Source organism: Chelonia mydas, chromosome 1 (genome assembly GCF_015237465.2).
Source record: "Chelonia mydas isolate rCheMyd1 chromosome 1, rCheMyd1.pri.v2, whole genome shotgun sequence".
Classification (NCBI taxonomy): domain Eukaryota; kingdom Metazoa; phylum Chordata; order Testudines; family Cheloniidae; genus Chelonia; species Chelonia mydas.
The window spans coordinates 297,187,067-297,205,045 of record NC_057849.1 but is presented as its reverse complement, the minus strand read 5'-3'; the positions used below and the strand labels follow the sequence as shown (position 1 = coordinate 297,205,045).

The window sequence follows — 17,979 nt, the reverse complement described above, 5'->3', positions numbered from 1 at the left end:
ATAGTTCAACCAATAATTTTTTAAAAGTACACCCACATTTATTACAGTGCTTTGTATAATATGGCTTACTATTGAATGCTACTCATTAAGGCCAACATTTTCAAAACTGGATGTCATTATACTCCTAAATCCATAGTTATATGTCCAAATAAAAGTAATTTTCAGAAGGAGTGAGCACCAAAAATCCCACTGAAATCAGTTGAAACTTCAGATGCAAATCTCTTTTATTTAGATGCAAATCTCTTATTTAGATGCCTAAATATAAATTGGGAGCCTAAATTTAGACACCCAGGTCTGAAAACTTTGGCTTGTGGCAAATACATGATTTTAAGGAAATTATTGTAAAATAAAGTTATTCTATTTCTGTCAAGTTCTGCGATAAAATCATGTTTTTACTGGTGCATAATGTAAGCCTTTCTATTCTTTTTAAAGCATCTTACAACTGCTTTCAGGAGGCAATAGTAATAGGAATCCAGCTGAGAAAAGATACCTCTTATTACATATGTGTACACTATGGATTTATGTAGGTGTCCAGTTTAGACTGAACAATGAAATCAGCAGGAAATACAGAACCTAATGCTGTCTCGGAATAGGTAATAATAGACATGATATCAGCAATGGCACAAAGATCAAGGATAAGCAATCTGATGTTACTCTGATCACCCCTGCAAATATCCTGTAAAAATATACCCTAGAGTTTGCGTATATCTTCGATATAATCTACTATACAGTGTTCTTGTCACATTTACTAAGCATCTGAGCTCACTTCAGTCACCTTTACTCATGCTAGGTAGTGTCTTACTTGTGGCACAATGTAAGTAAAAGTAGCAGAATCAGATCTTATGAGAATTGTTTCTTTATAGAGTTTGGGCCTGATTCTCAGGTTACTAGAATCAGTTTTGCACCAGTGTAACTCCAGTGGAATTATGGCTGACTTACACAAGAGTGAATGATGCAGAATTAAGTCCTTTGTGTAGTATTTGTTTCAGTATTGTAATAACATCTTTTTGAAAGACCAATGAGAAGGGGTTTGTGATCTGATACATGAAGAGCTGAAGGGGTTTGAGTGCTACTTCAATCCCTCTTCCTCTTCCCAAAGGACATAAACTGTTACCAGAGAGGAGAATTCAGGCTGATGGGGAGATGAGAGGGCTTGGTTCAGGCCAGGTTTGCCAAAAGATTCAGAGTAAACCTGAGTGTAGAGTAAATAGAGGCGAAGTTTCATTGCAGGCTTTTGGCATAACCCTGCTTTCAGTATGCAGGGGAATCAAGTTTATAACTCTCATTACTACGAACGGAAGTATAAGGGTAAATCCTTTGTATACTTTCTATAACTACATTTCAATATACTGCTGGAGCACAAAACTTTGTCTCATATTAGGCACCTGGCCACACAAATGTGACGTAAAAGTTGGTTCTTCCTTTTTATGGTGAATTATTGTAGCTTTCAAAAACTGAAATATCCATGAGTGCCCCTCCCCACCTCACCCAGATATTCTGTTGGCTGTGGAAATAATGAAGTGCTTCACTGAAATATGTTTAACTACAGTGCATTGAAATATGCAATATAAAATTAATGAAAAGTGCTCCTTTAGTGTAATGCTAAAGTGTGAAAGCTGTACTGATAGTGATGTTACAGTACTGGACTCATATATGCTCATTTTTGAAATTTGTGTTTCATTCCTCATGAATTATTTTTTCAAGGCTAGACACATATTAAATATTGAGGAGGTTTGGTCTTCCTCATTGAGAATGTAATACTTTAGTAACAGTCGGATGTTCTATTGGCTGCCTTCCTGCACAACTGTTTCCCTCACACATGTGAAGTAAAATGCGCAACAGGCAACCCAAAGTAATCAAACTCCAATTAACCAAAAACTGATTAACTGAAGGCTGGTTATGTTCCCAGGATCTCTCAGAGCACAGCATCTGAAAAACCAGATGGTGGACTCTTCTCTGGATTCTGGGGATGGAGTTCCCGAAGGCAGGCCTTTTAAAGCTGGCTGGCTTGACACCTCCCTCCCTTCATCTGAAATCCTGTTTATCTGAAGGCTTTGGATGTCCTCTAGACCTACGGAGAAATAGGATTGCACTAAAATGTGTGAAATGACTAGGATTTTTCCAAACAATGAAAAAAGAGACTTCTTTGTGTTATTCTTTTGTGTCTGCTACCTTCCTGTATGAGTTCAAATGAAGCAGCATGATGAGTTCTGCTTTCTTAGATGGAAAAATGATGAAAACACCAACAGGTGAAAAGAAAAGGCTCTTAATGCCCCACTCTTGCTTCTATTGATATCATTCGGACTTTTGTCATTTATTACAATGGAAGTAGGATTGGGCCCAGTGGTGGCAATTCTTAGGACCATCTGTGAAAGGATTTTAAATTGCTCTGCTTGTTATAGACGTTTTAATGTTAATAGTTTCATTTTGTTGGTTTTTTAGCATAACATTCTCTTATAATTAGCTTTACACAGAACTCAGTTAAAATGTTGCTAAGGGGAAACAGAAACCAACACAATTAGTGAAAAACAAGTATGAATAAAAGAGAGCAATTTCAGTTAAGGCTTCCGATGATGTTTTTTATCCAGCTCAGTTGTACTGGGATACTTGAACATAAACCAAAATCACCCGGAGTATACGAAATTGCCCACTTTAGAGACAACATGATAGAGGGCCATTTGTGCTGTAGTATCTGTTGCTAATGAGGAAGAATTACGAACATCAACATGAGTTGTTAAGCAAAATTTCCTTGGCTTATACCCCTACTAGTATTGTTTTATTACTCCCTTTTCATTTCTTTCCATTTTGTGAGTTGTATTTAGTAATATAATGTAATTTGTATTGTAGAAAGAAAAATGTACATGTTACAGAATCTGATAATCATATTTAAGGGTATGTTTTCCAGTGGGTGGAAGCCCAACTTCCTCACTGGTGGGTGCATGTTGTGTCTGTATGTTAGTGCCAGCTACAAAGTGGATACAAATGTGACTTACTTGCTCCTCTTCCTACTGGATTTGAACTTGCTATTGAATTGGAAGGGATGGTGAGGTGTGACAAAATGTTGGCACACATTTTGCTCGGAAAAGATAGTACACATTCTGAAAATGTAACTCTTAAAACAAAATGCATGGTCAGGTGTGAAGATTAATATTTTATAGAAAAGCTGAAGAGTTCACACAGTGCCTTAATTGCCTTATGCACTTAGGATAGTTAGTGCCCAATGTTACAGTATAGCTGCACAGAAGGGGCTGGGCTTAGGGAATTTGGTAGGGATCTCCAGGTCCAAACATTCAGAGAATTATTGGGTCTCTGGAAGGGAGGAAGTATGGCCAATGGATCTGTAATTACATGGATCTGCTAGCTATTCTCTCTGCCGCTCATGGATGTGGGATACTGTGACTTTGCTGACACTCTTCGGGACAGGATCCTTTTCCCCATGAATATCTGCAGTGCACAGCCTTTAATTGGGCTATATGGTAAGTACAAAATGTTTCCCTTATTGTAATACACGTGACAAGCAACTGAAGTGTCAGAAGCTGGTATGTGTGTGTGTGTGTGTATGTATACATATCCTTCTGACACTTCAGATATATGTGATACCATATATAAAAAAAATGTCTGAATAAACTACACCAAAGGAACAGTCAGGAGGATGCATAATCTGAGCAGTGTGTGCCAGGTGAATCTGCTTAGCCCTATATTTGCAGGTACATCATTTTTGTCTGTCCTCACATCTCAGCATTGTCCCCATAAAGTAGCATTACTATCATTCATCATTTTGCCTTTCTTAAGGCAGCGTGATCTCTCCACACTTTATCAAGTAATAACCATGCTAGCAAATTCTGTTAAAGGGAATTAGAGTGAATAATGAAATCACCTTATTGCGCACGTGTCATAAAAATAACTATTGTACAAGCTCAGCAGTTGTTTTTCAACTTAATACCTGGCCATGTGGGAAAAAATATACTCTAAAGGGCTTAGTCCAGTAAAAGTATCTGGGATAAACTCTCAGCACCAGGCATAGAGAATTAGTCACACCACTCCTATTTATTGTTAACTGGCATTAATGGGAGTTATGAATCTAATCTGACTCCCACAATGCTGGAAATGGAACTCTGCCTGTCTGCAATATTTTATTTTTCATATTAATAGATTTTTGTTTAGAGCTTTGCAAGAAAAATAAATGAAAATTTGACCCATTTAATTGTTTTCTAAGCTTTAAAATTGGGAGTGGGGGGAACAACTTTTAGGAGTCTGGCTATTTTCCATGATGAACACCTAGAAGACTGCTGTTTTGTGAGGGTTATGAGAGCAGCTAGAGTTTGCTGTTTTGGGTAGAGGGAAGGTTTCTGGGAGTCTGGGCCACGTTGGGATTCTTGTCTAGAACAGGTCCTGACTGGTCCCTCTTCCTTCCTAAATGTTCTACTTCCCTGCACTGCCTGCTCCTGACCTCTCCACCAGGACAGAACCATGAAGGAGGAGAGTGTTTGCATTGGGCCATCAGGCAGATGGTGAAGAGGATTCAGCACACTGCTGCTGGAAATGTGTGTGATTAGGCGAGTGTCAGCACAGGGAAGGCTAGGGATAATGATGGGGGAAAAGATAGCTCAGTGGGTTGAGCATTGGCCTGCTAACCCCTGCATTGTGAGTTCAATCCTTGTGGGGGTCATTTAGGGATCTGGGCCAAAAATTGGGGATTGGTCCTGCTTTGGGCAGGGGGTTGAACTTAGGTGACCTCCTGAGGTCCCATCCAACCCTGATATTCTATGCCTGCTCTGGAGGAAGCCCCTTTCAGGGGTTGATAGGAGAGCCAGGGAAGGTAGAGAAGCACTTCATTAGGAAATAAGGGAACAGGAATGGGACAAGGGAGAGGAAAATATATATAAAATCCTTTTAAATTTAGAACTAACCTTATAATTTTGCAAGGATTGAGAAAACTTCTCTTTACATTTTAAAAAAATTTACGCAGGTGACAAATTTCACACTGATTTTAAGCACAATGCAAATTTACATGGCATATGAAGGAAAGAGAAACTCAGACCTAATGTACAATGCAATATTTTGTTCTATTCACAGCAAAGTTATGTCACAGCTGTGAAACTGAACCATAGGTCTTGATTCAGGAAAGCACATGTATATGCTTAAGTTATCCTTACTCAAGAGAATGCTTGGGTGCTTTCCTGTACTATGGCCATAGTGATGAAGCTAACCAACCTTATTGTCATTTGCAATTTCCTCTAATTGTATAAAATCATGCTAACAGCCCACTAATTTGCTGAACTTGGTGTTAATAGCACCACATTCCCTGCATGAGGAATTTCCCACAAGGAGATTTCTGTTTTCTTTTCAGTGACACTGTCCACTCTCTTGTGGTTTTCGGTCCTAAGAGGCTCAGTAAAGCATGTCCCAGTAGATGATTTTCTGGTGTTTGTGTATATTTGTGTCTCTGTCTCTCTCTGTGTATCTATTATGGTGCATGTTGTTGTTAGTCTCTAATTTATTCAGCAAGCCTTTGCAGAAATTGGCAGCCTCATAGATAAGAATATTGTATAAACAGTCATTTTTTTCTTAATGCAGGTAGCTGGATGTCCAGGGGATTCTTGATATAGTTGAACTTAAAGCTGATATTTCAATTTTTTTCTTGGAAGACTTCTTTAGAGACTTTCATGTATTTCCTGGCAGAGTAGTTGTTATTCACATGAGAAGAAGCCTCCAGTAAAAGACTCCTGGGATAATGCTAATAAACCGTAGGCATTTTGAAAGATTTTTTTTGTCAACTTTTTTACTCAGATTTGCGGACTTTACCTCCAAAGACAGAAGCTTAAGGAGTAAGGGAGATTAAGTATTTATTTTGTACTAATGTTGTTGAAAGCTGTTTCTCAGCTTGATTTAAGTAGAAGGGGGCAGATTCTCTTCTGGCATAATTCTGAAGTCATTGGAGTTACACCACCAGAGAATTTGGCCCAAAGATTGCATTTAATGCCATAAATAGTAGTAACAAAAATAATGTGAAGCCCACAGCCTTTGGTTTTGGACCAGTTTACATTAGATCATAGCTTTATGACCCATGGCATAGCAGCTACAGAAAATGTGCTGTCCAAAAGAAAATATGTTAATGAATAAAAATGTTAGATCAAGAAGAAATGTCTCCATATTGCACTATACCAAAATTTAATTTTTTAATGTAAAATCGTGTGCTTTTATTTATATTTCCATTCAAAATTGGGTCATTTGAATGTATTTATAAGCGTGAATTGCTTTCAAGGCAAACCGATAAGTAGAACTGGGAGTGGGAAGAATGAGCGAGATGCAAGAATAAGCCAGTTTCCAAATGTTTCATAATTTAAGACTAAGCATATAGTTGAAGGGAAAACAGCCTAATAAATGTAATCATGTTTATCAAGTGATGCCTTTGAAAATGTCTTTGAATAATGGAAAAGGATTGCTCCTCCAACAGCAAGTAACTGGAGTCTATGGTTTTTCTTTGTTGTTCACTTTATACTGGATTTTAGGTGTTTTACTATATAGTGCCACATTTTATGTGTATATAAATAAAATTTTATTATTATTTCACTTTTTGAATCTTTCAACATAGCTCTCAACTAGTACAAACTGGAGTCCTATCTGGAGAGGTTAAAGTTAACAAGCCTTTTGAGAAAATTGCAGTTACTGTGTATTTCACTCTCACCATATTGTTCTTCCTCACCAGTTAGGACCCCAGCTACTTTACCTAAAGCCTAAAGTGGGAATAATCCAGTTGAGATCCAGGAGGGATCCTCAACTGATACAAATCGAAATTGCTCAGTGTGTGCCAGTTTATCCCACTGGAGGAAATGGCCCTATATTAGGGAGGTTGATATCAGTGATATCTAGCATGTCTATTACTTTCAAATTGTGTCTTTGTAACCTTACAGTTCATCTAGACCAGTGGTTCTCAACCTATTTATCATTGTGGGCCGCATATGCCTGTTATGTGGGCTGCAGGTTGAGAAGCACAGCGCCCCTCCCAAAAAAACCCCAGCCCCCTATGTTCAGTGCCCCCTGCCCAGAGACACCTCCACAGAGCGGGGCCAGGCAGGCCCTGGGTGCTAGGACAGGCAGCCAGGACCTGAGTCCCAGCTGCCCAGGGCCAGGAGCAGAGCCCAACCTAAAACCACGTGGTGCTGCAACATCCCTGCAAACCCCTCATTTCCAGAGACCCCACACACACATTGCCCAGAGCACCCTCTCCCCCAAACCTGCCCAGAGCCTCACTCTCCTGCACCCTGCCCCACTGTGGCATTCACCAGCCCCCTGCTGGCAGGAGTGCTCCCGCAGGCTGCCACATGCTGTCTCCCCTCAACCAGCCCTGCCCCCAGCCAAATCAAAGCACAAATTTTGAATTTTTTTTAGCACACAGATAGGCCGCAACTGTATGCTAATTTGGCCAGTGGTGGGCCGTGGGTTGAGAATTGCTGATCTAGACTGTGGATGTCTAAAAAGCGTTTTTGGTACCAAAAACATTGAGGAATGCTCATTGTGACCTATAGATGACTTACAATAATAGCATTCAGCTGTTTACAAACTGCTCAGTTGAATAAATAAATAGCATGTACTGCATTTTCCCACTTACAAAGACTTACAATGAACAATATTGATTTCTTTCTCATACTGATGCACCTAATGACATCTGCTGCACTGTTTCTTCTTATGTTCCAATGGCATTTCCACTCAGTAAAGTAAAACATTTTAATTGCTTACTGAAATTTCTTCCCAAATCTATATATGTAACCACAGCCCTCTTATTAAAAGGAAATTTACATTTTTTTTTAAATAACAGTTTGGCTTGAGTGTATTATACAGGAAGAATTGTATAGGTATATTTTAAAAGGTGACCTTCTTTTGAGAAATCTTTTACTTCAAAAAATACAAAAAACAAAAAACAATTTTATGAGTGATTTATGTCAAATCAATTTTCCATTATCCCATTTTGTAGTTTGTCTTTAGTAGTATTTTCAGAGTACAAGGTAGAATAGTTTACAAGTGTCTCTGATAATAATCTAGAGATATTAACTATGCCTTCTGATTTTTATGCTTTTCTTTACCTTAATACGTTATTGGGTAGAAGAGGGATACATGAGTTACTGGAGTCATTGAACTATATTTCTGATGCCCCATAACCTGCTAAAAATGTCTTAATACAATGCAAGAAATCAAATTATGTTTAATTGTCTCTATCTGGAGGCTTTCCTTATTGAAGCAAGATAGTGCTTATCTGACACCAGACTGTTTGTTTTTTACTGCTTATCTTATTCTATTACATTAGCTTCTACAAAAACTTAGCTATTGAACGAGCTCTCTAACTGGCAGCTATTTAAAGTGATAGTAGTTCTTTTTGACCAGCAAAACAGAATTATGTTTGTTCCTGGAATCCATATAAAAATTATTCAGATTAGGTCAAATTCAGAGAAAGTAGGTGCAACTGCATTAATTTGAATTATTCTGATTTACACAAGGTCTGAGTTTTGTCCTCCTCTGTCCCCTGTTAATCACAAGGTGGTTGCAGTACATTAATATTTTTATAAAGCTTCTTATGCTAAACCTATTAATAAGGATTATGCATGATACTTTATTATATGCATTGCAGGTGGCAGCATGTTACAGATGGTCTGGTCTAATATGGTACAAACCAAAAATACCCACATGCTCCTGGGTACTCCAAACAAGAATTGTGATGTAATTCCCAAATCGACCATCTCTGAAAGGGGGTACTTCGAGGGTTGCGATAACAATATCAGCCAGTCATTGTGTCTCACACTGTGATATTATACTTTAGGGAGGCTTTAGGGAGTATTAACCATAATATAGGGTCACCATACAGTTTGGCTGGGTTAATGGGTAAGAATGTCTTAGTTGTTTATCAGGACATCTGTGTTTCCTCTGTACTCATGAGTGCAATGAATGCATGTTTCAAAAGCTGGAGTATCTTTGTAAATAGTGTAACAGTATGTGAAATAGTATATGTGGCAAAAAAGAACAGTGGATCTTAGGTTTAAAGTTATCAGGGTTAACTTTTAATGGTATTGATTATGGAAAATGTGAATGCAAGTAAAGATTCAGAACTCTGGACTGTGACATATAATTCAGAAAAAGTTTTCATGCAATAGTGCTCTCCATGTAACAAGAAGAAACAATACGAGTTCTTTCCTCATTGCACTGCCACATATTGTACCAGTATAAAACACAGGGTTGCAGTTCTCCTTTAAACAACTAAAAAACCCCATGCAGTATGGCTGAAAAGGTAGATTTAAGTAATAAAAGGAGAAGTTATGTTGTATGATAAACCTGTATATGTTCTAAACAGTCTTCCATTCATAAAGCAAGTTTGCCCATAACAGGAGCTATGCTTCAGTACCTTTCATTTTGCACTCTGAAAAGAAACCTTTTATTAAGCTCGTATATTTTCCAGAGGAAAAATAAAATGCTGTGGCATATTGTCAGAGCTGCTTTACTGTCATCATTTACAAGGGTCATCTGAATTAATTGACATCTTCCTGTACATATTGTTACACTACCCCTTTTCTGATATATTTATGAGAAGGTGACAGGTATGCAGCAGTTGACTGTCTTTTCATGTTTGTCTTCACTGTAATTTGAGAAACAAACAATAACTCTGAAGTTGCAATTGTACAAGCAAATAATTACGTTGCTACAGAGGAGCAGATTCCTGTTGGTGTTTTTGTAGGGTGAACGGGGTGAACTGCTTTAATACCTACATGTTATTCCATAAAACAGAAAAGCTATGTAGAAAGCTTTGGAAGCATACATTAGACAGCCAACCTCCCCTTTGCATGGCTGTGAAGTAAAATCTCTTAACCTAGCTTTCGCAGCTGCCTAAGTCACTGATCCATGTATGCTGATGGACTTTACTGAACATGTTTTCATCTTAAGGGAGTTATACTAAAGGCTTTGCTTATATTGGGTGAAAGGTATGACACACAAGTACACATACTAAGCAACACCAAAGCAAGCATGATATTTCATATTGATTATATAGAGAATTTTTAGCTCTTATTCCCCAATCTGTTCCTCTCCCTGTCTCTCTCCCCCCTCCCCAAACATCCCCTGTGCGAGGCTCTTCTCATTCTGATCAGCAACGCTGGGCAAAAACTAGACATATGAAAACAAAGACATTTTCTTACAAATAAACTGAAAAGCCTTCTTGTAGAAAAACAGGCTAGGGGAAATATAGCAATTGATTTGAACAACACTCTTCTCAAATGAAAAATGTACTTTAGAGCCAGCCTGCTGTGGTCTTGTTAATTACCAAAGAAAATTAGAACTCTTTTGTTTAATGTTATTCTTTTTACCTAGTATGTGTCAGTTCCAGCTACAGTAGCAATCAGAGCTTCACACTGTCCCTTCTGACTGTTAAAAAGGGATATATTTTTTAGGGGAAGTCATTTGCCACAATCCCTAAGATGTAACCTGGCAGAAATTCAATAACTGTTTGTGATATGCTCATTCAGCTTTGGTGCTCAGTGGCTTTAGGTCCTGACAGACAATGGCATTTGCCTTAATCCAACCATTGGAGAGAGAGAGGAAAGAATAGCTGTCCTGTATCTTGTTTTATTGGTTTCAAAACACAGGGCAATTGTGTAATTTGATTTTGCGTTGCAAGGACTGGGGAAAATGTTTTGTTTTGTTTTTTTAAATCCTTTGATGTTCTTTCAAGCTAACAAATGCACACATCTCAGAGACCTGCAAACACATTTAGATCATCTGTGAGCCAAAAGGTGGTTGCATTTGTATTCTGAACGTAAACTAAAATTTGGAAAGAGTCTAATAGAATAAGTTGAAGAAAACAAGAAAGCAGTGATTGTGTAAATGAAAATATAAACTGTAGAACACATCACATTATATATATATAAACAAACTTACCCTGCAAGAGTAATTTCAGTGCTGGAGGACTTCTGCATCTGTATATTTGGATTCCTTAGTGCAGGTAACCACATACTTGTGTTAATGCCAGGGTGTGAAGAGTTGCATGTATATATAGCATAGGATACATTTATCTATAGATATCCTACAAAAAGAGAGAATCTCTGTGCTGCCAGCTGAGATCCCTTACATTTGCCAGAGCTCTGTTGCCGGCTGGCTGAGGCTCACAATCCAGTGAAGAGAAAGATGCCTGCTAGCTCTTCTTATTTCTCCTTGTTTCCATGGTGGTTAGAGCTGCATCGTTCACCCGATCAGTTGTCACACTGACATGGTGCTGCCTGCTCAGCGGTCATTAATAACTGAACATCCTCCACTCCCCAGAGAGGAGCCAATAGCTTCAGAGTGCCAAGATGTAGCACTCGCAGCTGCTCCAGTCTGGTTGGCTGAAAAATCCTGTCTGTTATATGACATTGCTGCTTAGGGTACGAATAAAGGGAACAAGTCTTTATATGTTTCTGGGTATCTCTTCTGATTCGGGAGGGGTATGGAGCAGTGCTTTCATATTTTTGTGGGACAATGTAGGATATTTAATTTAATCTTTAAGAGATAGAAGGAGGGTATCTATGCTCAAAGCAACTGATCAGAGATCACTAAACTTCTACCCAGGTTGCTTTAGTTCAAAAGACACCACGTACAGATTGAAGTCATTTGGTAAAGCGTTTTCTTTTTCCTGTATCTTTTGCTGTTTTAATTTTGGACAGTATAGATAATTTACCAATCTCTCTTCCCCCCTTTTTTAAAGATAGAATATTAAAGTTTTTTATGTGAATTGGTTGGCTAAAAATCAATTTTACACATGTAAAATGTAGTATTAATAAATGAACAGATTTGTTTAAAAAAATCATTGGGTTTTTTTTCCCCCTCCTGTCCAGTTCACTGGTTATTGTATGGCCATTTAGTAAAGTGAAGCAATTGACTGCACAGAATTTTCTTTTTTTTCCTCCTTATAATATTTTCTTTAGTACTTTGGGGACTATTGCAGAGGCACAGACACTGTGTTTGTCCGTATCTCTGTAAACAAAAGGCAGGCAAACTATAGTATGCATCTGTGCAGGCTTCTGAGGTTACAGAACAGTTCAGAAAATGTTCGTTTTCTGAAAATTTATTACCACTTTATTTCCCAAACAACAACAATTAGGTGGATCTTGTTTAGAAAAAAACCTCCTCGTTACGAATACTGTATCATGTAAAGAAATGACTTTGTAACGGGGGACAAAGAATAGTGGAATATAAAGACCTGTTTATCAACAGGTCAAAACTAGAAAAGATAAATCTTGCATAAATCTCCTACTATAACCCTGACTGAGATAGACCACCCTCTAGTGGAATAAAATGAAATGTGGTTTTCATTTCATTTTCTTCAGCTTTGTTTGAAGAAAGATTGACAGTCATGTCTAATTGCATGAGGGATCAATATTTGTTTCCTAAATGAAACAGCAACAAAATGCCACAGTACTATTAAAATAATAGTTATTGTTTTGTGAGCACTAAGTATCACATTGAATCTTAGATCATAGGCTTTATTAATTCCCCGAGGAATTGGTTTTATGCTTTATAAAGTTGCTTATTTTATAACATGTGATTTAAAAATAGTGCTAAATACTTGGAATAAAAGTCACTTTGGAATAACATGTTAAGAGCAAATAGGTGCAAAACCCACACATTGCTTGCTGATACTTACATTAGTAGTAGATATAATGACACACACATCTTGATTTTTCAAAAATATGTCAATGCTAATTTATTTTTAATGATGAAAACATCTTTTACAAGTTGTTTAAAGGTATGTGCAGGTCTCTTCTTACTTTTATATACATGCACGTGTGTGCGCACACAATTTCAATGAATCATTCAAGAATACTAAGGAGCTGTACACTTCAGTTTTCTAAGTAACATATAGTGTGTAAGAATCATGCAAAAACTGATGCAATGATTTGATATATGAAATTCAGATTATATTTTTACTACATAAGTGTTTCATTTTGGTTGATTGATATGGGCTATATAATTGGAGGGCTAAATAATTAAATCAATTAGAGTGCACTTGCATAAGGAAAGTAAGTTTTGATATGTAATTAAAATACCTCCTTGATTGACATGTATATGAAACTACAATTTAACTGATATTTATATAAGAATATACTTTTATTTATATCAAAGAAGAGAAATAATTTAATTTTCATTTCAGCTAATACCAAAGATTTTTTTAAAGATGTTTTCAAAATGCTTGCAACGTAAACTACTTTTTATAACTGATACAATTATGATGATTAAGGTTCATTAGAAGCTCTTTTCCTGCTGATTTCACCAACATGTTTGGTAGTTTTAAAATAGCAACGTAATTTATTTCACCAGATTTATATATAGTTTATTAGCTTTCACTCTGCAATTTTTTTCATCAGACTGTGAGTTGAGGGGCAGAGTGAGGGAGAAAATAAGATGTGCAAACACTAAAATGGAGTTTGTTTTCACTGGGTTTTGCATACTAGATGAGTGAGACATCAGAACAAACCCAATAATTATTGGTTGAAATGGAGAGTTAGTTTGATGCAGTAGACCAAGGGTAATTAATCTGGGAGTTGTAACCACTCTTCTCTATAGTGAGGGAGGGAGGTTGAAAATTTTTTGTTGTTGTAACACATAGTCATAGTATGGAAAAGGTTGAGAACCACTTTACTAGACTATTAATGTGTTGTATGTTTATAGTTGTTAAGAGAGTTGATGGTGACAGAACTTTTATTACTGCCATTATTTGGAAATTAGCTCTCTGAATGCACACAGAACTGTGTTGAAGAGATAAGCAGAAGTGCTTAGAAAGCTTAATGGAAATTACATACTAAAAAAATATGTTAAAAGACTGTTTTTTAGGTTGCAAAGTCAAACACTTGAAAGTTAGGAAATGCCAGATTTAAGGTTTCCATGCAACCTTGATTCTGCCTCCTTTTGCATCCAACTTGTGAACTGCATGAGGCAGCGGTTCTGTGGAAAACATAGTTTGTGATTGTGTAAGTAATGCAGAATAATGCAGACACACAAGGGGGTTGAACTGAGGTTGCATGGGCAACTGTAAATCTGACATTTCATAACTTTTGAGTGCTTTTGCAATCTAAGCAACATTCTTTTAATGTAGGTTATGTATATAATTTTCTAGGTGTTTAGTTGTTTAAAGGAAAAAGATAGAAATAAATTCTACTTTTTACAACTATATGCATCACCAGCAGGGTTTGAAACCTGAATCTTCAGTACAGCTTGATCTACAAAACTAACTGTAGCTGACCACAGGAGAAGCCTGTTATCTTTGGTGGGGAAGGGGGAAATGGGCCACTGGGGCTATGTGCTGAGTCTGGTTGGGGAAACTATGCCCAGCTCTTTCTGTCTCCATCCTCCCCCAAGAGTTGAAGGCTCTCCTGTCATATGGGGTGTCCCAGATGGAAGGGTGGCCACTGGGGCCAAGTACTGTATTCAGGGAGGGTTGTGGTGAGGAATAATGACAGCTTTGCCTGGCCCACTCCTCAGTCTTTCTCTACAGTTGATTCAGCAGCTCACAGGAGTTTCCAGTACAGCGGGTGTGCTGCTGTTTGTGTGGTGGCACGGGCCCAGACTTAGAATGTTAATGTTCACAAATTATTGTGGCACTTTGGCAAAATTTTCCTGAGGAACACAAGTGAGGGAAGGGGAATGGCGATTTTTAATAGTTTATATTTCAGCCAAACATGAACAGATTTTTAAGTGAAGAAAAAAAAAAAGCCATGTTTCTAGCCCCAAAGCTTTTTCTGAATTTCAAAGTGTTGCTGGTATTAGAGCTTCTAAAAATGCTTGCTAGAATCTTTTATATGGAAAGAGTTAGGCAACCTAAATATGGGTGTTGCCACCACCTCCTTCTTTGGCAAGTACTAAGGGTTACTGATCCTAAAAGGGTGGCAATTAAGCAGAAGGACGCAAGAAATTTAGTCCACAGTCCTGTAAAAGGGATCCCCTATGGACTTACCATTACATCCATGTAAGGACTCATTAACTTCAGTGGGACTCTGTGTGGGTGTAAGAGCCCACCCAAATATATGTCTTTGTAAGAGCTGGGCCTTAGTGAGCAGCACAATAAGGGCAAATTTCATATATGTTTAAATTTCATATAAGATATGTTTAAATCTGAAGGTGACTTAAGTGAGGTTGAATATGGATTTAGTTAATGATCTGTTGCTTAACTTGATAACCATGAGAGTTTTGCATGTTTCCAGGTGTGCTCAAGTTCTTAATCAAATGGCAACTGTGCTTCATATGTTGGAATTCAAAATAAAGACTTAGGGCAAACTCCTGGGTTATGCCAGAACTGCAGTCTACAGAGCGCAGACAGGGCAAGTTGTCTGCAAGGTTGACATGAAGGCATCTGTCTGAATGTGTTCTGCACTGGAACTGGTCTGGTTCCTGGAGCAGCTTGGAAAAATATCAGAGCTACTTTAATTTATGGCCAAATACCCCAGCCCTAAGTGGGGGATCCATCCATATTCCCTTTCCTTAGAACATGTCCCTTAATTGGGGCTGAGAGGGAGTGGAATAGAGACTGCACCGCTTCTCTGTGTCACCTTGGAATTCCCTTATTCAAGGGGAATCCAGAAGGAGCTACAGTGGTGCAAAGCAGCCAGAACATATCGGAATTTAAGAACCAGAGGTTCTTATGTTTTCAAGCACAGTGTACTCCTTATTACACTTTAAAACTGATTTTGCCTCAGCTGTGTTTGACATTAGATCTTTGAAGACAGAAAGATCTTCTCAGCCACTTCACAGGGATATAACTGAGATGTTTGGCTCATAATATATTAATAATATTAATGAATGTATAATTTATAAGCACTGGACACTGAAGGATTTTAGTTCTCTCGAGACAAAGGCAGTTCAGCTGAAAATGAAACACAAGAATGCTTTTTCCTCGGACAAAATTATTGGATTTGGAATAGGACCCATCCAGAATGTAAAGGTTCTCTCAACAGCCTCAGTCATACTGTATTAGATTCAACAGAACAAAGCCAGCAAGTTCTCTTCCTTCTCCAAAATTGACTTTTCTTACACACACACACACTCACTTTTCATCAGTTTGCCTATCAGTCTGACAAAGTATATAATAGTGATTATAGAGCTGAAATGTACTAGACATAGAGACCATTTTCCAGGTTTCTCCTCCAGAGAGGGCCTTGTTGTTCTATTCAGTATTCTTAGGGGCAGGTTGTCAGGTGGCGTAAATTGTCACATGCGCCATCCTTCTGAAAAAAGCATATCTTCATTGCCCCATTCATCCCTCTCATTATCCTAGAGTTCTTCATCACAGATAGACCATATCAATTTGTGGCTGTGCCATTTTGCCTATCATCTATCCGTGGGGTATTCAGAAGTTGATGATCAACCCTCCACCTTCAGTTTTGGTACACTCCTGACTGCAGTGCTGCATATCTTTCATGCTCACGAGCTGTGTCAGAGCAGTAAAAGTGGAGGGAAGGTCTGATCAAGGAAAGGAGAAAGCCTCAATCTTCTTGGCCTTTTGGTGCCTGTGTTGGGAGTAGAAGGTTGGAATGTTTCTTTTGATCTAAGTCACTTCAGAGAGAAACCACTGTTCCCCAGCAAACAGTTCTCAGTGGCTCAGCCAGTATGTTTGACAGTTCAACTACCCTTTAATGTATGAGGATGTGATGACAGGTTTAGAGGCCTTTAAAAGAGACAGGAACCTCAAGTCCTTGAGATTCAGCCTGATGCTGTTGTGGTATATCTTTGGGGATTCATGTGAAAAGACCCAAAAGGATAAAACCTGCAGCAACAAGAAACCAAGGTGGAGTCTTATCATCAAGAATTTCTCTGCAAGGTTAATTACTACCCCCAGTGGCATTTTGAGGTATGCTCTGATGTGAACTATGGCTTGAGAGGGGATTAGGAAGTTTTTCTTCAGGTTCATTATGAAACTGTGCTCTTTGAGGACATATGCCATTTGAGGAGGTGGCATTTATCAGAAGGTCATCTTATTGATGGTAACTTGTATCTTCCCATTGCTTTTCCCACACCATTAATGAGGTGAATCAATGTGAGGATGTAAAGTTCTTTTCGTTGAATAACCTGAGAAGTAAGGATGGGTCACCAGAAGAACCGACTCAAACCTATTTGCCTAAATGATAGTTTGGTTAAGGAGAAATCAGAGGGACCTCAATTATTTTCCAGACTCCCTTCCTTCATCTTCCCTTCTGCCAGCATCCAATAATTATCCCACCTCTTAGTTTTCTCCCCCTGTGCTGGTTTGCTGACCCATCCAACTTCATCCCAATAAAATGGTCAGCCGCCTTCCCCTGCAGGCCTTGAGGACACCTTCCTCTCATCCCCCTGAAGCCCACTTATGCATGACACAAATTTGAATGATATTTTGCAGAATTCACCTGTGTCTTTTTTGAGTTTTAGCATCTACACATTCAGCGTTGATGTGCTCTTGAATGCAATGTACACCAGCTTTGAAGGAGGAGATTAATGGGACCAGCAGAAACCCATCAAGGGAATCTGCTACAGATCTTTTACTGATGTAGGGGAGAGGAATGAGAGTTTGCACTGAGTTCTGGATGAAATAGGAGAAGATGATTTTCTGGGCGTAGTTGTGAGGGTTCACATCTTTCCCAGATTTTAGCAATGTAGTTAAATTTTTGAATAGATCAGGAATGCAAACAGGTGACATGCTAGGATATTCTCACCTCAGTTATAAACTAAGTGTGTATACTTATTTTTTTTGTTGGTAGGTAATCCAGAAATGTAGATGTAATTTAACTCTGTCACAGTCTTTATTCTGGAGTATTGATTGAGTTTTTATGGGACATTTTCCTCTGCAATATTAAGCTTATTTGTTGTGTACCTGTCTGTGTTGGTTGTCACTCCTAAGGACAGAATTTCAGATGTGATTTTCCTAGCTTTTTTGGCTAAAATCAGATTAACGCTATTTTATCGTAGTATTCTCGCTGCAATGTTATGTAGGGAGAT

The 17,979-nt window shown here is 38.2% G+C and overlaps 2 protein-coding genes across 5 annotated transcripts in view; one reads left to right on the top strand and one right to left on the bottom strand.

The window, feature by feature from the left end:
* Positions 1–11,357, bottom strand: part of LRRN3 (leucine rich repeat neuronal 3) — a 58,153-nt gene extending 46,796 nt beyond the window's left edge. The window contains exon 1 of the mRNA XM_007070965.3: positions 10,921–11,357. The gene's annotated coding sequence lies outside the window, so the exon portion shown is untranslated. The remainder of the gene's footprint in view (positions 1–10,920) is intronic.
* The window catches only part of IMMP2L (inner mitochondrial membrane peptidase subunit 2), a 796,496-nt gene that overhangs the window by 454,749 nt on the left and 323,768 nt on the right, over positions 1–17,979 (top strand). The gene's annotated exons all lie outside the window — the stretch shown is intronic.